This window comes from Amblyraja radiata, chromosome 4, assembly GCF_010909765.2.
Source record: "Amblyraja radiata isolate CabotCenter1 chromosome 4, sAmbRad1.1.pri, whole genome shotgun sequence".
In the NCBI taxonomy this organism is placed as follows: Eukaryota; Metazoa; Chordata; class Chondrichthyes; order Rajiformes; family Rajidae; genus Amblyraja; species Amblyraja radiata.
In genome coordinates this window covers 26,979,738-27,003,206 of record NC_045959.1, presented here as the reverse complement: position 1 = coordinate 27,003,206, position 23,469 = coordinate 26,979,738, and the positions used below count along the sequence as shown (strand labels likewise).

At 41.5% G+C, this 23,469-nt stretch overlaps 1 protein-coding gene across 2 annotated transcripts in view; it reads left to right on the top strand.

Annotated features, from left to right (window-relative positions):
- The window catches only part of emc2 (ER membrane protein complex subunit 2), a 160,676-nt gene that overhangs the window by 134,794 nt on the left and 2,413 nt on the right, over positions 1-23,469 (top strand). The gene's annotated exons all lie outside the window — the stretch shown is intronic.

The following is a 23,469-nucleotide window of genomic DNA, read 5'->3' as shown; positions in this document are numbered from 1 at the left end:
CTTCCCAGGCTGACGGGCCCCATCTGCCCGAGACTCGTGCGGGCAGGTGCTATCTTCCCGTGCAGGTCGATAGCACCTGCCCACTGCCCATAATGTCCTGTAAAATGTAACAGCTCAATAGATGGGAAGTTGGGAATATTTTTTTGATATTAATGGACAATATATAACCGACTAACTCATGAGAACACAAGAGACTGCAGATGTCGGAATCTTGTGTAAAACAAAGTACTGGAAGACCGTGGCCAGTTAGGCAGCAGCTTGGAATGGACAGTTGGTGCTTCAGGTCTGGACCATTCTTCAGATTGAATCAGCCTGTCCATTTTCTCTCCAGTTGCTGCCTGATCTGCTGAGTTCCTCCAGCACTTTGTGGTAATATCAAGCAGCTCTGCCTACTGAATATACATTCTGCACCTGTAATATTCCAATTGATAGGTACGCCATTAGAGTTAAGAACTTCAGTTGCCCTGACCTAGCCTTGTACTGATATATTGCAACATAACGTTAGTTCATAATGGCGACATGTCACAGTGCAAGGGTCCATACATGAGTGGAGAACATTGGCTAGGTTTTGGCGGAGCATCAAATGTTAACTTTGCTGCATCCTGTAACTTTGTTATTAGCTGCACTCCAGTACTTTGCTGCCGAATCATTTGGCTGGGGGAACCACATCCAAGCCTGATCCTCACCTTGAGTGTGATGACCTTCAGATTTTGACACATTTCCTTCTTTGCCTGTACTGCTGTGTCTATTTCCATATTTGTCTTTCAGCTCTTAGAATTTCCTGAGGTATAATTCTAAAAACAGCCACTCTAGGTTTATCTCTGAATTTCACCCACTGAACATCATCAAGCTTTTACTGCTAGCGTAGATGATTGAACTTGGCCCCGGACCAGAAATTGAAACTTGCGTGCAACAACTCAAGGGAATAAAACTTACCACAAACCATATGGGAGCTAGTAATGTTCCTTAGAAAGGATGGCACAGTTTGTTTCTTCAGGTTTCTGTACAAGACTACACTTGGATTGAGGGTAAATTATACACCTAATATTTACTTAAATCCAGGAAGCATTCAGCATGGACTTGAGCGTAGTGATAGGGCTGTCTTTGAGTATCAGCACATATATTTATAAAGAGTTAGACAGCCGTAGCTGATCGAAGCCCTGCACATGTTGTCGGGCCATTATCTCCGGTAAGCAGACCATATACCCTGCCAACTGTTCATTGGTTTCCTTCAGTACATGTACATTACGTTATTCTCTGTAGTGTGTTTCTGTTTAATTAGTTACAGAATATTACAGCACAGATTGAAGCAATCCAACTCACCCCTGATTTAGCAGTCCAGCCCATTGGGCCTGTGATTTGCTTTTCTCTCAATGTACAATAAAATTGTTCGAATATAAATAATGTTACGTAAAAAATCAGAGGCTCCTGATGGAGAGATGTTTCAACGGTACTGTTTTCCTGTGATACAGAGTTCATCTAATAACCATATAACCATATAACAATTACAGCACGGAAACAGGCCATCTCGACCCTTCTAGTCTGTGCCGAACACGTATTCTCCCCTAGTCCCATACACCTGCGTTTAGACCATAACCCTCCATTCCTTTCCCGTCCATATAACTATCCAATTTATTTTTAAATGATAAAAACGAACCTGCCTCCACCACCTTCACTGGAAGCTCATTCCACACAGCCACCACTCTCTGAGTAAAGAAGTTCCCCCTCATGTTACCCCTAAACTTCTGTCCCTTAATTCTCAAGTCATGTCCCCTTGTTTGAATCTTCCCTACTCTCAGTGGGAAAAGCTTATCCACGTCAACTCTGTCTATCCCTCTCATCATTTTAAAGACCTCTATCAAGTCCCCCCTTAACCTTCTGCGCTCCAAAGAATAAAGCCCTAACTTGTTCAACCTTTCTCTGTAACTTAGTTGCTGAAACCCAGGCAACATTCTAGTAAATCTCCTCTGTACTCTCTCTATTTTGTTGACATCCTTCCTATAATTAGGCGACCAAAATTGTACACCATACTCCAAAATTGGCCTCACCAATGCCTTGTACAATTTTAACATTACATCCCAACTTCTATACTCAATGCTCTGATTTATAAAGGCCAGCACACCAAAAGCTTTCTTTACCACCCTATCTACATGAGATTCCACTTTCAGGGAACTGTGCACAGTTATTCCCAGATCCCTCTGTTCACCTGCGTTCTTCAATTCCCTACCATTTACCATGTACGTCCTATTTTGATTTGTCCTTGCCAAGATGTAGCACCTCACACTTATCAGCATTAAACTCCATCTGCCATCTTTCATCCCACTCTTCCAACTGGCATAAATCTCTCTGTAGACTTTGAACATCTACTTCATTATCCACAACCCCACCTATCTTAGTATCATCTGCATACTTACTAATCCAATTTCCCACACCATCATCCAGATCATTGATGTACATGACAAACAACAGTGGACCCAACACAGATCCCTGTGGCACCCCACTAGTCACTGGCTTCCAACCTGACAAACAACCATCCACCATTACTCTCTGGCATCTCCCATTCAGCCACTGTTGAATCCATCTTGCTACTCCACCATTAATACCCAACCATTGAACCTTCTTAACCAACCTTCCGTGAGGAACCTTGTCAAAGGCCTTACTGAAGTCCATATATACAACATCCACTGCTTTACCCTCATCAATTTCCCGAGTAACCTCTTCAAAAAATTGAAGAAGATTAGTCAAACATGACCTTCCAGGCACAAATCCATGTTGACTGTTCCTAATCAGACCCTGTTTATCCAGATGCTTATATATATTATCTCTAAGTATCCTTCCATTAATTTGCCCACCACTGACGTCAAACTAACAGGTCTATAATTGCTAGGTTTACTCTTAGACCCCTTTTTAAACAATGGAACAACATGCGCAGTACGCCAATCCTCCGGCACTATTCCCGTTTCTAATGACATTTGAAATATTTCTGTCATAGCCCCTGCTATTTCTACACTAACTTCCCTCAATGTCCTAGGGAATATCCTGTCCGGACCTGGAGACTTATCCACTTTTATATTTCTCAAAAGTGTCAGTACTTCCTCTTCTTTGATCCTAATCCGATATTAAGCTGATTTACTTTTTCTAGTCTAGGACCAGATGGCACAGTCTCAGAATAAAAGGATGTACCTTTAGAATGAAGATGAGGAGGAAATTGTTTAACCGGAGTGTGCTGAAACTGTTGAATTCATTCCCACAGACGGCTGTGGAGGCCAAGTCATTTGACAATAGACAATAGGTGCAGGATTAGGCCATTCGTCCCTTCGAGCCATATCAGGATCATCCACAATCAGTAACCCGTTCCTGCCTTCTCCCCATATCTCTTGCTGTTTTTAAGAGCTCTATCTAACTCCTCTGTTTTTAAGAGCTCTATCTAACTCTCTCTTGAAAGCACCCAGTGAGTTGGCCTCCACCGGCTTCTGAGGCAGAGAATTCCACAGATTCACAACTCTCTGGGTGAAAAGGTTTTTCCTCTTCTCCGTTCTAAATGGCCTACCCGTTATTCTTAAACTGTGGCCCCTGGTTCTGGACTCCCAACATTGGGAACATGTTTCCTGCCTCTAGCGTGTTTAAATCCCTTAATAATCTTATATGTTTCAATAAGATCACATCCTTCTAAATTCCTGTGTATAGAAGACCAGCTGCTCCATTCTTTCATCATATGTCAGTCCCGCTATCCTGTGAATTAACCTTGTGAACCTACACTGTGCTCCCTCAATAGCAAGAATGTTCTTCCTCAAATTTGAAGATCAAATCTGCACACAATATTCCAGGTGTGGTCTCACTAGGGCCCTGTACAACTGCAGCAGGACCTCTTTGCTCCAATACTCAACTCCTCTTGTTATGAAGGCCAACATGTCATTAGCTTTCTTCACTGCCTGCTGTACCGGCATGCTTACTTTCAGTGACTGATGAACAAGGATACCCAGATCTCGTTGTACTTCCCCTTTTCCTAACTTGACACCATTCAGATAATAATCTGCCTTCCTGTTCTTGTCACCAAAGTGGATAACCTCACATTTATCCACATTAAACTGCATCTGTCATGCAACAGCCCACTCACCCAACCTATCCAGGTCACTCTGCATCCTCATAACATCCTCCTCACAGTTCACACTGCCACCCAGCTTCGTGTCATCTGGAAATTTGCTAATATTACTTTTAATCTCTTCATGCAAATCATTAATGTATATTATAAATAGCTGTGCTCCCAGCAACGTGCCTTGCGGCATCCCACTAGTTACTGCCTGCCATTCTGAAAGGGACCCGTTAATCCCTACTCTTTGTTTCCTGTCTGCCAACCAATTTTCTATCCATGTCCGTACCCTACCCCAAATACCATTTGCTCTAATTTTGCCCACTAAACTCCTATGTGGGACCATATCAAAGGCTTTCTGAAAGTCCAGGTACTACATCCACTGGCCATTTGTCCATTTTTCCATTTTTCCAGTTACATCCTCAAAAAATTCAAGAAGATTAGTCGAGCATGATTTCCCCTTCGTATATCCATACTCGGACCGATCCTGTTACTGCTATCCAAATGTGCTGCTATTTCATCTTTTATAATTGACTCCAGCATCTTCCCCACCACCGATGTAAGGCTAACTGGTCTATAATTCCCTGTTTTATCTCTCCTTCCTTTCTTAAAAAGTGTAATAACATTAGCTCCAATCATCAGGAACTGATCCTGAATCTATAGAACATTGGAAAATGATCACCAATGTGTCCGCGATTTCTAGAGCCACTTCCTTAAGTACCCTGGGATGCAGACCATCAGGCCCTGGGAATTTGGCAGCCTTCAATCCCATCAGTCTATCCAACACCATTTCCTGCCTAATGTGAATTTCCTTCAGTTCCTCCGCCAACCTAGGTCGTCTGGCCACGAGTACATCTGGGAGATGTATTCCATAGAGCTGCCGACAGCTTTTGTGCATGATACGTGGACGCTTCATTTCCAGAACATTCTGAACGCGTGACGCACGGTTGCAATTCGCTCTCTCTGTCTCTCCCCTCCTCTCTCTTCCCCATCTCTCTCTCTCTTCCCCATCTCTCTCTCTCCCCCATCTCTCTCTCTCCCCATCTCCCTCTCTCCTCTCTCTCTCTCTCCTATCTCTCTCCTATCTCTCCCCCTCCCTCCCTCCCTCCCTCCCCCTTCCTCTCCCCTACCCCTTCCCTCCACCCCATCCCCTCACCCTCCCTTCCCCTCCCCCTCCCTTCCCCCCCACCTCTCCACCTCCCTTCCCTTCTCCCCCTCTCTTCCTCTCTCTCCCCCTCTCTCTCTCTCCTCCCATCTCTCTCACCCCTCCTCCCCCACCTTCCCCCCTCACCCACCCTCCTTCTCCTCCTCCCCTCCACCCCCCACTCCCTCTGTCTCTTGCCGTTCTGTCTCTGCCCCTTTCTCTCTGTCTCTCCCCATTCTCTCTCTGCCCTCACTCTCTACCCCCCCCCCCTTCCCTCTCTAGACGCGCCTGCGAGTTGGGGGCTATGTGTCAGTGGATAGGGCGGTTATGGGGTAAAAGGAGCAAATTAATAATATTAATATATCAAGGGGGTAGTTGGCGTGTGTGTGGGGGGGGGGATAGTTAGTGTGTGTGACACCGCATGCCGTCCCCCCCCCCCCACAACCACATGTTGGGGGAACAGACCCAACGGGTCTGCACCTGGTCTAGTAATTAATGATAGTATATCATTAATTATCATAATATAGAAAGTATATGATAGCCTTTTATATTCTCCAAATCATTTTTTAATTTGTTTTCTTAATGATTAATAACCATTTGATTTTACTGTTTTAAGACTTGAGACAACCTCTGCAATCAAGATCTGTCTCGCACTCACGTTGCTGGATTCAGAGACAGTTTCCTATAATTCATAGTTCGCCACATCGGACCAACATTTAGTACAACAGAGTTCACTGGAACACTGAGCTGTGAATCCAGATTGTAAACCCCACTAACTCTAAATTTTCTTCAGTTCTGGTTTTCATTATTTACACGATTCATAATACTTTTAGCACAAGGGCATGAAGGATAACCATCTCATAAAATAAATATTATTGAAATATCTGAGGGATAAAATTTGATCCAATTCAGAAATGTTCGTTCTTCACAAGGTGGCTAAAGTAAGAAACTAACATCTTTTTAATTTTCTACTAATTTTCAAACAACATTTCATACCAAAACACATGAGAAGGCATTCGGACATCTGACCTTGTGGTAGTCAAGGAGTTGGATTTTAAAGATCATCTAGTGGAGAGAGAAGCAGTGACATAGAAATTCCAGAACTCAATACTCCTATCTGGTGCTGGAGATCAGTTTAGAAGAGAATGGGCTTGCCAGCACCATTTTGTATATGGCAGGTCGTGTCACACTAACTTGATTGAGTTTTTTTAGGAGGTGACAAGATTGATGAAGGTAGGGCGGTGGATGTTCTATACATGAATTTTAGTGAGGCTTTTGATAAGGTCCCTCATGAAAGGCTGATCCCAAAGATTAAGATGTACAGGATTCATGATGATTTGGTCATATGGATTCAGAACTGGTTTATTCATAAAGGGTTGTGGTGGAGAGTAGATATTCTGACTGAAGGTCTGTGACCAGTGGAGTTCCGCAGTGATAGGTGCTGGGACCTCTGATGTTTGATACGCCTATAAATGACCTAGACGTAAATGTATCCATAGATGCTGCCTCACCTGCTGAGTTTCTCCAGCTTTTTTGTCTACCGTAGACGTAAATGTAGATGTGTTGGTCAGTAAGTTTTCTGATGACACAGATAGTGAGGAAAACTGTTAGAAGGTACGGTGGGATATAGATCAACTGCAGAAATGGGCGGAGAAATGGCAGATGGGGTTTAACCTGAGCAAAAGTGAGGTGTGGCACTTTGGGAGATTGAATGTAAGGAGAGACTCTGAGCAGCATTAATGTGCAGAGGATCTTTGATTTCAATTGTGTTCTGGATCAATACTTGGATAAATCTTCACAAAAGAAATATAATACAAAATCAAAATCCAGCAAACTCTTAAATACGTATATAAGAAATACAAGTATAACAGACGTATGGAGGATTGCAAACCCATCCGGATGAGAATACTCCTTCTACTCATCAGTACATAAAACCTATACACGTATTGACTATTTTCTAGTGGACACTAAATTAATACCTTTCACAATTAATCCCAAATACCATAATAGTACTATTTCCGATCATTCCCCGCTTAACCTTCTCCTTAACACTAGAAGGAATATTTAATAAAAAATCGTTCTGGAGGTTTAACCCTCAAATACTAAATAATACGGATTGATGTAAATATTTAAAACAACAGATGGAACTCTTTTTTGAGACCAATGATACCCCAGGTATTTCGCCCTCGTTATTATGGGAATCTTTTAAGGCTTTTATTAGAGGTTCTATCATTTCATATCAAGCATATCAAAACAAAAAGAAGAGGATGGAACAATTGCAATTAGAAGAACAGATCAGCCAACTTGACTTAGAAAACGCGATAGATCCAACTATAGATAAACATAACAAGATAGCAATATTAAAATTTAAGCTAAATCAAATTCTATCTGCAAGAGTTATCAGATTATTAAAAATTACAAAACAATAAAATTTCGAATTTGGCATCAAACCACAAAAACTTTTATGTACGCCAGTTGAGAAAAGTTGAAAAGGACCATACTATCCAAAAAATCAAATCAGATAAAGGTGAATCATTAACGCTTCCAAAAGACATTAATAAAAGATTTGCCCAATTTTATCAAAATGTATATACATCCAAAACATCAACAGAAAGGAGAAATATTACAAACTTTTTTGATAACTGTAAACTTCCAACACTTAATCCGCTGGAACAAAGGGAATTAGGAGCACAGATTTCAATTAAAGAAATAGAAGAATCAATTCATTGAAGAACGGCAAAACACCAGGACCAGACGGGTTTAGTAATGAATTTTATAAAAGATTTTATGAGGTCATTTCCCCGCATTTATCCAACCTTTATACATACGCATTTAAAGAACAGACTTTACCACAAACACTATCACACTTATACCCAATAAAGATAAAGATCTAGAAGAACCAGGATCATACAGAGCAATCGCCCTTAAATACAGATCAGAAAATATTAGCAAGAAGATTAAGTAAATACATTAATAAATTAATACACTCGGATCAAACGGGGTTTATACCCAAGAGATATTCGTTTAATAATTTGAAACGCCTTTTTAACATAATGTACTCACACAGAACTAAAAAAGACTTATCAATTATTTCATTAGATGCAGAAAAAGTATTTGACCAAGTAAAATGGAAATATCTTTTTACATTACTGCAAAAACTTCAGTTGGGAGAAAATGTTATCTCATGGATAAAACTTATGTGATAAGCCGATTGCCAGAATACTGACTAACCATATACTCTCCTAAATTCCAGTTATCCAGGGGCAATAGACAGGGATGTGCATTATCACCCCTGTTATTTGCCCTTGGAATTGAACCTCTGGTGGAAAGTATAAGAGTACATCCGAACATTCACGGCTATAATTCTAAATACTCCAATAATAAAATATCATTATATGCAGATGATGTATTATTATATATCACCAATTCTCACGTTAGTATTCCAAATATATTAAATCTTATAGAGGAATTCGGCTCCTTTTCAGGATATAGAATAAACTGGAACAAAAGTGCAATTATGTCAATAAAACCTGAAGAGCCGACACACCTTCTAAAATTCCCTTTCAGAATTGCTACGGAAAAATTCAAATATCTGGGTGTTCAGGTAACCAGAAAATATACCTCTATTCAATGCAAACTTCCCGCCTTTAGTTACTAAATTAGACGCTCTTATTCAATTCTGGAAAACACTCCCGATGTCTCTAATAGGCAGAATAAATGCTATAAAGATGATCTTCCTCCCACAAATCCTGTATTTATGCCAATCAATACCGATATATCTTCCTAAATATATCTCCTATTTGTGATAAATGTCTCCTTCAGGAAGCAACTATAACATTCCTTCGCATCTTGCATAAAATTACATAATTTTTGGAGAGGAATTTAAAAAATTCTCTCAAAAACACTAAAAACTAAATTGTACCCCGACACGGAATTGATTATTCTAGGTACGTCAGAAGCCTGCTGTGAACTATCATTATTTCAAAGACGTTTCCTCAATTATGGCCTGATAACGGTGAAAAAGCTAATACTCAAATTTTGGAAACATTCATCTGTCCCTACTCTTAAACTGTGGATTACAAACATGTCTGAGACGCGACATCTTGAAAATATTAGACTTGTCTTAGCAGAAAAACCAGAGCATTTTTCAAAGACATGGACACCATTCATTGATTTATTACAAGGATAGTATGGTGCAACACAATTTTGGAGTTAAATCTAATTACAGGTTGGGTGATGGGTGGGGAGGGATGCGAGGCAGGTATATCATCAGTTTTTTTTTCTTTCTGTTTTTGTCTTTTTATTTCTCTACGTCTTCCTTATTTCTTTTACTTACTCACTCTTTGGCTACAGCACTTTGGTAGTCTAGGGGTTCTATCCTTGCGCATTCTACTTTTTCTCGCTCTTGCTTTTTCTCTCTTCTTTTCTCTTAACTATAGCTAAAAGTCAAAATTGAAACTGTACAATAACTATTATGTCATATGCCGCTGGTTATATTTTTGTACACTTCTAATAATTTTTTTTTAAAAACAAAAAAAACAGAAAACTTAAAACTTAAAACATGGGTAATATTTGTTTGGTGGCCATTTATTAGTTCTCAACCGAATTGGACGTACCTTTGTGCACCTCACGGTTCCCAATGGTTTGGCCCCACCACCATGAGCAGTCATGTGTGCGAGTATTTCCATGATTCCTTGTGGTTTTGTTTGTGGTAAGCATTCCCTCATTATTGTAATCATCAGAGATTCCAGGTTGCTTGAACCCTGCTTCCCTCCCATTAGAGAAATATTGCATTTGTACCCGTTGTTGATATCTTGAAACTGTTTGGTTTGAGAAACTACTTTAATTAAAGGTCAAAGTAAATTATAGCTGAGCAGTTTAACTTTAGAGGACCAAAGGTCAAATTTTAGGTAGGCCTGGATTCTCGTAAAGAAGTCTATTTTACTGGTCACCTGTTTAACATTAGAGAAGCTATGTGGTAATCATAGTAGTGGTCAAATACCTGCTCAGCCAACTCTAAGCATTTTGCATTATAGCTCTCACTTTGGATCTGCCGTTTGGCGTGTTGTCTAGCCCTGTCACCTTACCAATTCTCAATGTAAAAATTAATCCAAGTAAAAAGCTAAAAATTGTCCTTCCCAGGGTGAAAGATGATAATCTGTGCAATTGAACATTGCTTAATCACATGCCAATACACCATTCTGCTTGAGTCAACTTTGCTGTTCAGTGAATAATTATGACCCTTTTGGAAATTAGCTGCTTATAATTTTAGCAACCTGGGAGTGTTTTACTTGTCAAATGATTTCTGATACTCTCCCCCCTTCCAATACCGGTTAGCAGGTCAGCAGTCCTGCCTGTGTTCCAGCTCGCGTGATTTTTATCTCTAGGTTCCCAAGAACTGACATCTGCAGCCAAATTAAAATGCACGCTGCATCAAAGCTGTTCCTTAAGGGGCTGGAACTCCCCCACCATCTGATTAGGAGTGTTTCAGTTTGCATGGGAATGGAGACCAGTAAAGAAAGGGCTTCTGTTTTCCTCCAGCACGAATGTAACTTTCTTTATCAGCTGGGGAAAGGAACTAATGAGCAATCTCCTCTACCACTTCTTGCCCCATTTGAAAGCTTTTATCGCTCTGACCAGTTATGGGAACCAAGTTGCGAAAGGTGCCTACACCTACTGTCAAATGAAAATTAAAGGGCATGTTCCAAAGGGCTCTTTGGGCCCACCCTAGTGTTCAGTCTTTTTGAAACCGTCGCCTTCTTTCACGTGAAGACACAGCTGGACAGGATGCGCTGATTAATTGCAAAACAGGTTAGAGTCCTGCAAACAGTTTGATCATTATAGCCTCAGTGCCAATACTACCTGGTGATCACCATTCTCCAGGGAAACATACTTAACAAGCTATTCAGGCGAATGTCGAGGTGGGGAGTTCAAGGGTCAGAGGTGGGTGGACAGAGTTTGGTTGTGGGATAACAGCTGGTGTTTGTGTCCCTGCATGGTCCATTACCTGCTTTTGTACGACTGTAACATGGATCTGGTCAGGAGATTATACAATAACATTGACCACAATGAAGCATATTCAAAAATTGATTTCTGAAAATGACCAAACCACCATGGTAAAAGTCCCTGTTATCCTGAGTACAAATTTGTTGTTAATATTAGTTGGAATTGAACACAAAAAAAATGCAAGTTCGTTGAATAGGGAAGGAAACAATTATAGAAAGTATAATAAGGTGGTAGTTATGGACATGATTTGAATAATCGTAGAATGTTTACTTGAGCATTTTTGAAAGGAAATTCTTTACCTCTTTGTTAATCTGATTAGGATGGAATAGAAGCATGACCACTTTCATTCAAACTAGTATTAAAATTTGATTAGACAGCATAGATTTTCATATGCTGTTAAAATAATAATTGTAACCAGAAACAAAGTGTCTGAAATTTATCCTATTAGCTTGGGCAGAGAACAGTACAGAACAGGCCTTTTGGCACCTGAAGTCTGTGCCGAACATGATGTCAAATTAAACTAATCCCTTTTGCTTTCACATGATCCATATCCCACCATTCCCTGCATATTAATGTGCTTATGTAACAGTCTCTTGTACAGCTATCGTATGTGCTTCCATCACTACCTCTGACATTGTGTTCCAGGCACCTACTACTCTCATAATTTTATATACTCTATCAGGTCTCCTCCCAATCTCTGATGCTCGAGAAAAACCCCCCAAATTTATACAACATCTTATAGCTAATGCCCACTAATCTAGCTAACATTGCGGTAAACCTCATCTGTACCGTCTTCAAAGCCTCTACATCCTTCGCATACTGGGGCGACCTGAACAGCACACAATATTGTCTATGCCCTTAGCTACACAGTGTGGCTGGCGACATTTGGGCCACAGCCTAAAAAGAGCGGGCGTGACGCGTGGTGAGGCGTGGTGACGCATGCAGTGGCGCGCAGTGCTTCCCTGTCGCCCCTGGATTTTGGAATGTTCAAAATCCTGGGGCGACATTTGGGTGTCTCATCATGTGGTGCCCCCTGTCACACGCTGACGTATGCTGTCCTGTGGGTGATGCCCGGTTAGGGTTGGGGTTGGGGTTAGGGACCACAGATGGTCCCTAAAATATTCTTCCTTCAATGCATGGATTTTAAACATTAATATATAAAAAATTAAGACAATAACATCAATTGTGCAAATGAAAAGATGTCTGAATTCTTCAGTTTTATTTATAGATGTATTGGTCCGTTTCCAGATCAGATCACCGTCTCCATAACTTTTCACAGGGATGGATTCAGTGAGTGTAGACTGAACTCCCCTCTCCCCTCTTCCCCCCTCCCGTCCCCATCGCTCCTTCTCCCCTCCCCCCTACCCTAACGCAAACCCTAACCCCAAACCTAGCCCTAACCCTAGCTTCTGCCTGCTCCTCATGGGAACTAAACTGTTGGCCACGAGTTGTTAGTAGGATCTAGCTGTCACAGGCTGGGTCCACAAATGGGGGGCGTCCCCCTCTCCTCCCTTCTCCCGCTCCACTCTTCTCCCCTTTATCCACTACCCCCTCCCCTCATATCCCGTTCTTCCCTTCTCCCTCCCTTCTCCCATTCTCCAAACCCCCCCCCCCCCCCACCCATTTTCCCCGATGCCCCCCATTTGAGGACCCAGCCTGTGACAGCTAGATCCCACTAATAACACTGCACAAAGGCCACAACATCGACTATGGGATAAATGTAGACTTTGGGAACAACATTTTCCATGACAATTAATTGAATGACCTAATAAACTACCTCAAAATAGATTTGTCAAACATAATTTCCTATTCAAACATTTATCTGTATTCTTCCAACCCTATTGTCATTTCCTAGGTTTCTTATTCCTACTTGCTTCAGAACAGGTTCTTGAATTTCACATTCTCCTGATACCTGGCTAAATATTTAATGGATTGCCTCTTCTCTCTCCTCTTTAAGTAGATGAGTTACATATCTTTCCAATCTGTTGGAAGCATTTCCTGGAACTTTGGAGAATGACAGCTGGCACACCTGGCTCCATTGGCACTTTCTTCTCGACCTTGGCACGTGGTTTATCAGTCCTCAAGGAGTTGTCAGCTTTCAATCCTATTTAATCCTCCAATACTAAGGGCGGCACAGTGGTGTAGTGGTAGAGCTACTGCCTTACAGTGCCAGAGAGCCGAGTTCGATCCTGACTACAGATGCTTGTCTATACAAATTTTATACGTTCTCCCCGTGACCTGCCTGTGTTTTCTCCGAGATCTTCGGTTTCCTCCCACAGTCCAAAGACGTACAGGTTTGTAGGTTAATTGGCTTGGTATACAAGTAAATTGTCCCTAGTGTGTGTAGTGTAAGTGTGCGGGGATCGCTGATCAGTGCGGACTCGGTTGACCGAAGGGCCTGTTTCCATGCTATATCTCTAAACTAAATTAAAAAACAAAACTACTACAGAAGTTTTATGTTCTTTATCATTTATCTATCCTTAATTACTTCCATTTTCCACTTTCTGTTTTCTTGGTCCTCCTTAAATTCTCTTACGGGTTCCAGCTCGTTTGGTTATAATTAATGTATTTTCTTTGATCTAATGCTATTAATATTTCTGGCTTACCATGGTTAAGCCATTCATACATTCATAGAGCTATAGAGTCAAACAAGTTGGGCTAATCCCATTTGCCTGCATTTGGGCAATATTCCTCTAAACCATTCCAACCCATAAATCAGACTAAAAGTATTTTGAAACCTGTAATTATATCTGATTCTACAGCTTCCTATAGTTGTTTCCTACAGCTCAATCTAGATGCCCTCTGAGTGAAAATATTACCCCTGATGTACCTCTTAAATGTCATCCCTCTCACTTTAAGCTTCTAGAATCCTCTACCCTGGGTAAAAGAATGTCAGCATTCACTTTATCCATGTCCCTCAAGATCTTATACTCCCCTGTAAAGTCCCCCCTCAGTCTCTTATCCTACAAAGAGAAGAAGCCAGCCTATCCAACCTCTCCCTATATCTCAAGCCCACAAGTTTAGGTAAATCTTGGTGAATTTCCTAATGCACCCAGGCAACTTAATAACATACTTCCAATAGCTAGACAACCAGAAATGCACACAGTACTCCAAGTGGGATGTCACCAATGACTGCATCAATGGCAAACATATTTTTCATCACCCTGTCCACCATTCGCCACTTTCAGGAAACCATGTACCTGTCGTTCCAGATCTCTCTGTTCTACAACATTCTCCAGCACTCTATTATTTACTATATAAATCCTTCCCTGGTTTGACGCACCAATATGGACGCACCAATATGGAAACAAACCCTTCGGCCCAATTTGTCCATGTCGACCAAGATGCTCCACCTAGGCTAGTCTGGTTTGCTGCATTTGGCATATCCCTCTAAACATAAATCTGTCCAAATGTATTTTAAATGTTGTTATTGTATCTGGCTCAACTATTTCCTCCGGCAACTTGGTCGATATACCCATCTATGTGAAAAATTTGACCCACAGGTTCCTATTAAATCCTATTCCTGCCCTCTTTAAACTAGCGTCCTCTAGTTTTTGATTCCCTGACCCTGGGAGAAAGACTATCTATTTCATCCTCATGATTTTATGAACTATATTCTACAAGATCACCCCTTAGCCTGCAGCGTTCCAATGAATAAATGCCTTGCCTGTCCAACCTATCCCTGTAGCTCAGGCCCTCAAGTCTTGGCAACATCTTCATAAATATTGGCTGTACTCTTTCTAGTCATCTTTCTTATAGCAGGCAATCAAAACTGAACACAATGTTCCAGTTGCAGCTTCACCTCTGTCTAGTACAATTGTAACTTAACATTCCAACTTCTATATTCAATTCCCTGACTGATGAAGCCCGGCATGCCAAAAGCCTACAACACCACTTTATCTGGCTTTGACTCTACATTCTGGGAACTATGTACTTGTACGCCTACATCCCCTGGGCATTACTGTTCACTGTGAAGGTCCTGCCCTGGTTTGAGTTCCAAAAATGCAACATCTCGCACTTATCTGAATTAAACTTCATTAGTCATTCCTCATCCTACTTGTCCAGTTGATTAAGATCTCGCTATTATATAAAGAACAATGGATGAAAGACATGCAAAAAAAGCAACAATGATAAAGGAAACAGGCCATTGTTAGCTGTTTGTTGGGTGAAAACGCAAAGCTGGTGCGACTTGGGTGGGGGAGGGATGGCGAGAGAGGGAATGCCTGGGTTACTTGAAGTTAGAGGAATCAATATTCATATCACTGGGCTGTAAGTTGCCCAAGTGAAATATGAGATGCTGTTTCTCCAATTTGCGTTAAGCCTCACAATGGAGGAGACCTAAGACAGAAAGGTCAGTATGGAAATAGGAAGGAGAATTAAAGTGTTTAGCAACCGGGAGATCTGGTAGGTCCTGGCTGACTGAGCAAAGGATGAGCATAATATTCGGGAGGTTTTCCAGTCTGGGTTTAAAACTATGCATAGCACAGAGTCAGCATTGCTAAGGGTCTTTAATGACATCCTCCTAGTTAATGATTCTGGTGATTGTGTGATTCTTGTCCTGCTGGACCTATCTGCTGCCTTTGATACAGTGGATCATGATATTTTAGTATCTCGATTACAGCTAGTGGGCATTTGTGGTAGTGCCCTGGAATGGTTCAGATCTTATCTGGCAGACAGAACTATATCAGTCTGAAGAAGGGTTTCGGCCCGAAACGTCGCCTATTTCCTTCGCTCCATAGATGCTGCTGCACCCGCTGAGTTTCTCTAGCATTTTTGTGTACCTTCGATCTTCCAGCATCTGCAGTTCCTTCTTGAACACTATGCGTGTAAGCCTTGCTGGTTATGAATCCTCCTCCGCTCCTCTGTCATATGGGGTTCCACAGGGCTCAATTTTAGGGCCCCTGCTTTTCTCACTGTACTTACTTCCTCTGGGTTCCATTCTTAGAAAGCATGGCATCTCTTTTCATTGTTATGCTGATGATAGATATATGTGCCGCTGAAGAAGAAAGATGCTTTCTCAGTCAAATCACTTCTGTTATGTCTTGATGACATTAAATCCTGGATGGCCCTAAAATTATTAAATTTTAATGAAAAGAAAACAGAAGTGATAGTGTTTGGTCCCAATGGCTCCCGTGAACCTCCCCCTGTTGACTTGGGTCCCTTGGCACTGTATGTGAAGCCAACAGTTTTGAACTTGGGTTTTAAGATGGACAGTGATTTTAAATTAGATCGTCAAATAGGCGCGGTAGTTAAGTCCAGCTTCTTTCATTTAAGGCAGCTGGCAAAGGTGAAGCCCATTCTTGAGCGGCAGCATTTTGAAACAGTAATCCATGCCTTCATCACGTCTCGGCTGGATTACTGTAACGCACTTTATTTTGGAGTTAGCCCATCTTCCCTTGCACGTCTCCAGTTGGCTCAGAATGCTGCTGCTCGCCTTTTAACTGGAACAAGTAAGAGGGAGCACATAACGCCTATTCTGGCCTCCCTCCACTGGCTGCCTGTGTACTTTAGAGTTCATTTTAAGACTCTTTTATTTGTTTTTAAATCTTTAAATGGTCTCGCCCCGCCTTACCTCTCTGAGCTGCTTCATCCCTACGCTCCTGCTCGGTGCCTCAGGTCAGCTGATCAGCTGCTACTGGAGGTACCGAGGTCTAAGCGGAAGCTCAGAGGGGATAGAGCCTTCTCTGTTGCTGCTCCGACATTATGGAACACTCTACCGTTGCACATTAGACAGGCCCCTTCACTGTCCATTTTCAAAACTAGTCTTAAAACCCTTTTCTATTCCTTGGCTTTCGACCCTGCATGAGACTTTGCTCCTGTTTTAGTGTTTTTATTGTTTTTACTGTCTTTTAATGTTTTTATTGTTTTGTTTTATGTTTATGATTAGTCATGTACAGCACTTTGTTGCAACAGTGGTTGTTTTTAAAGTGCTCTATAAATAAAGTTCAGTTCAGTTCAGTGAAACGATCGGCCAGTCTACGTTTGGTCTCGCGGATGTATAAAGGTCCTCATCTTGAACAACGAATACATGTAGATGAGGTTGGAGGAGGTGCAAGTGAACCTCTGTCTAACCTGAAAGGACTGTGGGTCCCTGGGCTGTGTCAAGGGAGGAGGTATAGAGACACGTGTTGACCAGCATCTGCAGTTCCTTCTTCCACAAGGACCTATTTCTGTTGGATGAAAGATGAGTAACAAGGGGTAGAGATTGCTTTAATCAGAAGAAGGATAAATGGGATGGATAGAGGAGTGAGTCGATTAGCTTTTTAAAGTGCCTGTCCCACTAACACGACTTTTCAGCGACTGTCTTCGACCTTCAAGCTCGAGGGCTCTCGCCTGAAAAACCTCGAGCTGGATGGACCGTCATCAATGAAACTGCGAGCCAGATCGACCGTCTGCACACACACACACACACACACACACACACATCGCAAAGGTGGGGGCCAGGGAAAGTGGGGGAGCGCTGTCTGAAATTCACACCCGCGATGAACAGGAAGTTAAAGACGGCTGGCACAGTTACGGTAAGTCCTTTAGAGAGCGTGGAGGGGGGGGGGGGGAGAAGGAGTGGAGACACTTTTAAGAAGCCAGACAACTTTTAATAAAGTTTAGTGGGCATTTAACATTACTGTTCGGTTTACTCACCTTTTTTTTTCTCAATGAGCTTTACCTTTGATTGCCTTTGATTATGTATGATAGCATTACAACCTACTTGGAAACACCTCGACTAAACCTACCTTTTTTTACTCGCGGGCATTTTTTCAGCTTGCTAAAAAAAACGCTGCGACCTAACTGAGGCCTCGAGTACTACGGGGACTACTCTCGAGCATGAAGGAGAGTTACAAAGACCTCCCAGGACCTCGTGTCGACCATGCTGCGAGTATGAGTCATGGGCAAACTCTTTTAAACTCGCGAATTAAGTCCCCGCAGTGGGACAGGCCCTTATTTCACACCAGTATTAGGATCTGGAACACTGCCTGCAAGAGTACTGAAGGCAGAAACCTTCTCGGCTGCAGACCGGGAAAAAGGAATAGCCTTCGTAGCTTACACAACTAGCCAATTGGCAGACTGTTGTGCTGTAAATATCTATAATTCCAATTGGCACAGTAGGATCCCGCACAGAATAGAGACAATGATGATTTATGTGCTTCACCTCGGTTTGCTGAGGGGTAAATATCAGTCAAGGCTCAAAGAGAAAGCCCCTGTTTTTCATGGTGTTGGAATTTAAAATTTTACGCCCCAGCTGAGAAAACAGATAGTCTTGCTTCAATATTTCATCAGCAAGCCAGAATCTCTGACAGTGCAGTACTTGTTCCTTTCTGCCCAGAGAAGTGTCAGCCTGGGGAATTATGCACGGATGTGAGAACGGGATGATGTTATGCAAAAGGGACGGAAACTGGATGATACAGTACCCTCCATGATGTTTAGGACAAAGACCCATCATTTATTTATTTGCCTCTGTACTCCACAATTTGATATTTGTAATAGAAAAAAATCACATGTGGTTAAAGTGCACATTGTCAGATTTTAATAAAGGCCATTTTTAGATATTTTGGTTTCACCATGTAGAAATTACAGCAGTGTTTATACATAGTCCCCCGCATGTCAGGGCACCATAATGTTTGGGACACAGCAATGTCATAAAGTAGTCGTGTTTAGTATTTTGTTGCATATCCTTGGCATGCAATGACTGCTTGATGTCTGCGATTCATGGACATGGGTGTCTTCTCTGGTGATGCTCTGCCAGGCCTGTATTGCAGCCATCTTTAGCTTATGCTTGTTTTGGGGGCTAGTCCCCTTCAGTTTTTTCTTCAGCATATAAAAGGCATGCTCAATCGGGTTCGGATCGGGTGATTGACTTGGCCACTCAAGAATTGAACATTTATTAGCTTTGAAAACCTCCTTTGTTGCATTAGCAGTATGTTTGGGATCATTGGCTTGCTGTTAAATGAACTGCCGGCTAATGAGTTTGAGCCATTTGTTTGAACTTGAGCAGATAGGATGTGCCTATACACTTCAGAATTCATTATGCTACTACCATCAGCAGTTGTATCATCAATGACTATAAGTGAGCCAGTATCTTCAGCAGCCATACATACCCAGGCCATAACACCCTCACCACCGTGTTTCACAGATGAGGTGGTATGCTTTGGATCTTGGGCAGTTCATTCTCTCCTCCATACTTTGCTCTTGCCATCACTCTGATATAAGTTAATCTCTGTCTCATATGTCCACAAGACCTTTTTTCCAGAACTATAGTTGCTCTTTTAAGCACTTCTTGGCAAACTGTAACCTGATCATCCTATTCTTGTGGCTAACCAGTGGTTTGCATCTTGCAGTGTAGCCTCTGTATTTCTGTTCACAGTGGTCATTGACAAATCCACACCTGACTCCTGAAGAGTGTTTCTGATCTGTCAGATAGGTAGGGATTCTTCTTTATTATGGAGAGAATTTTTCTGTCATCAGCTGTGGAGGTCTTCCTTGGCCTGCCAGTCCCTTTGCGATTAGTAAGCTCACTAGTGCTCTCTTTCTTCTTAATGATGTTCCAAACAGTTGATTTTGGTAAGCCTAAGGTTTGGCTGATGTCTCTAACAGTTTTATGCTTGTTTCTCAGTCTCATAATGGCTTTTTTGACTTTCATTGACATAACTTTGGTCCTCATGTTGATAAACAGCAACAAAAGTTTCCAACGGTGATGGAAAGACTGGAGGAAAGACAAGGTGCTGAGAGCTCTCTTATACGTGCAATTAAACACACCTGAGCAATTACGAACGAGTGTGAAGCCATGTGTCCCAAACATTGTGGTGCCCTGAAATGGGGGGGGGGGGGGGGGGGGGGGGGGGGGGGGAACTATGTATAAACGCAGCTGTAATTTCTACATGGTGAAACCAAAATGTATAAAAATGGCCTTTAATAAAATCGGACAATGTGCACTTTAACCAAATTTAGTTTTTTCTAATACAAATCTCAAATTTTGAAGCACAGAGGCAAATAAATAAATGATGGGTCTTTGTCCCAAACATTATGGAGGGCACTGTTTTTGCAAATATTTCAGCGCAAGTTTATAATATTCTTTAGAGCTCAAAAATTCTAAATGACCCAAATTTTAGATCTGTTGAGGGTAGAGGAAATCTGTTACATCTCAGCTGCACAGTTTCCACATCAAAATCTGTCATTTTAGGTTGCAAATTGGATGCGGAAACTGTGCAGCTGGTGATGTAGCAAGTTCTTGTAAACCATAGTGTGCTCTGTTCCAAATTAGGACTGGGTTATGTCCTCATGTGCGGCATAATTTTTCAGCATTCAAGATGTGTTTGTAAAAATTATGTAAATTTTTCGAAGTGCGAGAAATGAACCTTGTTCCCTGCAGGCATGGTTCTATCATTCAACTTGTCATTTAGTCACTTAAAAGTAGACGTAATGCCAGGGATTCTTACAGTAATTACAAGGAGGCAAAATTGTTAACAGAATGACATCTTAGTGAATGAAAAATCTTTGAAAATATGCTGGCTGGTGTGTGTGTTCATTTGCCATATTAAATTATTTTGTGCTGGAAAAAAATATTAAACAATGATCTTTGTGGAAGAGGAAGTTGTAGTATAAATTCAAGATGTTTGCGATCATCTTTCTCCAGCTGTGGAATCAGCATAAGAGACCATTTGACCCGTCATTCCTCTGCCAGCTTTTTGAAGGTTCTTCAGTTTACCCCCACTTCGTCTTTTTTTTCCCCTCAGCCCTGCAAATGTTTCTTTTTCTGGTATTTATCCATCTTCTTTTGCAAGTTATTATTGAATTTTCTGCCTTTGCTCTTGTAGGCAGTTCTTTTCAGATCACAGCTACTTGTACATCTCCTGTTTACCCCTCTAGTTATTTTGCCCATTATCTCCATCTATTTCCTTTATTCACTTGAGCTTCTACAACTCGAAACAGCTTCTCCCTATTTGCAGAGGTGCTGAAAATTCAAAAGGAAGTCTGTAAACATGAGAGATACTTCTCTGGTCAGGCCACTTATTGAAGAGAGAGAAACTGCTGTAAGTTTGAGGCCAAATCTCCTTCGGTAAATAAAGACAGGCGTGCCCAGAGCCTGTCAGGGAATGTTATAATGTGACTGCCAATGTGATGTTGTGGCCATCTGAGCAGCAGAGAAGTTGTGGGGGAATTCTATCTCACTTGAAAATGATGCCACAGAGGGCAGAGAAGCGTGGAGTGGACACAATAGGTGAGGTCAGCCCTTAAAACCATCAGCTTGCCTTAGTCACAACAAAAGAGACCCTTTCGTTTTCTTGTAAGTTATTAACCAAGAATCCCTCGCAATTCCTAAATAAAGTTTCCACTGTTTGTTTGCAGCTGCACCAGATGATTCTCTTTAATAGTATTTATTGCCAGATCTACCTAAACCAACGAGGTGAAAGAGAGTACGCGAGTGTCTGGAAACAGTTTATTGTACAACAAAGTGATTTTAACATGGTAACAAGTTTATTTAAAGAGCAGACAAAATAAAATCCCGGCGATTTCTCCAGAGAACTGCAGCCAGTTACAAAGGATAGTTACATGTTTAGAGGGCTTGAAATGTTTAACTGAAAAAACAATAAAAGAAACAAAGTCATCAATAGAAAAATTTGTTCATTCTCGGATATAACCCCATGCAGGCAATGAATGTCTGAGGCAGAGTTTGCATTGCCAATTATTTGGCTTGTACCATGTGGCTTTCTAAATACATGTATGGGTTACTGACAAATCCTAAAGGTTTATGGAAGTGCTGGTTAGTTGCCAGCCCCTGGTGAATTTTAATAACATGATTTTGATTATTTAATATTAATATTCAATATTAATTTGACAGTGTTATGTAGAGACTGAAAAATGATGTTGGACTTGACTGAAACATTTTTGATTATAGAACATACCCAATTTTTCGAAACTAACAAACCTATATCCACCCTCTCCATCAAACTAAGCCAAAAATATAAGCCTCAATGTTCAAACTCTGCATTTAAATGTTATACATAAAATTAGTCTGGAAGTTCCCCATCATCTTCACAAGGTAGCACAGTGACACAGCTGGTGGAGTCACTGCCTTGCAGCTCCAGCAAACCAGGTTTGATCCCGACCACTGTCCCAGTACAGTCTGTGTAGTTTTCATGTTCTCCATGTAACCACATGGGTTCCCTCATGGTTGTTGGTGGAAATCCAGTGGGCTGAAGGGCCTGTATGATGCAGTGGTTCTATTCAGTCTGAAGAAGGGTCTCGACTCGAAACGTCACGCATTCCTTCTCTCCAGTGATGCTGCCAGTACCGCTGAGTTACTCCAGCATTTTGTGTCTATCTTCGATTTAAACCAGCATCGACAGTTCTTTCCTACACAGTGGTTCTATTAGTCTGGCTGATAGGACTGCCACTATGTGTAGCATGTCTGTGAGTGCATAGATTTTCCTCCTTGCTATGAAGTGGTTGGCCTGTAAGTAGACATTTATTGCTTGCCCTTGCCCTACTTTGAACCATTGGCAAAGTTGGATATGACTTAGTCACTGGGTCACTTCAGAGGGAGGTCAAGACCAACAAATGTCTATGGGTTTGGAATCACATTTGGGCCCAGGCTTGGTGAGAAGGAAAGCTTTTATTACCATCTTGAAACCATGCTTTGATAAATGTTTTGAAGGGCACAGGCACAAGCAGAACTGATTTCTTGGAACTGTTAAGCATTTTAAATATATTAGTTTATGTTTCTACACATCGGGGCACTTGATCCACCAGTTATATAAAAAAAACATATTTTGAAGACTGAGTGCTAAATGTAAGGAAGAGAGGCAGAAGTTTTTACTTCTGTCCATTTTGTTTTAATAATGTGAGTTGTGTTTATTATTAAATAGCATTATGGAGAGCTTTTTAACCTCATTCTACTAAAGAATTTGCGAAAGAAATCAGCACCAAATGTCAAATATCTGTGTCAACAAAGACACTTAATACCAGAAGATTAGGTTTAGGACAGCAGCCAAGATTCCTTGAAATTGACAGCAAACCAGTGCTGTTGGCTAAATCCAATGCACTTTTCCACTTTTCTCTGTTCCTTCCCTTTACAGCTTCCAAAACTTCAGATCTTTAAGCCAGCAGGGATATTTGAAGGCCTCTGATTTTTTTCGGGAGCCTCTCACAATAGCATTTTGTCCCAGTGAATGGTTGAAGCACAAGGAACATGATAATGTCTATCCATCCTTCTGACAAACAGCCACACTTTGGA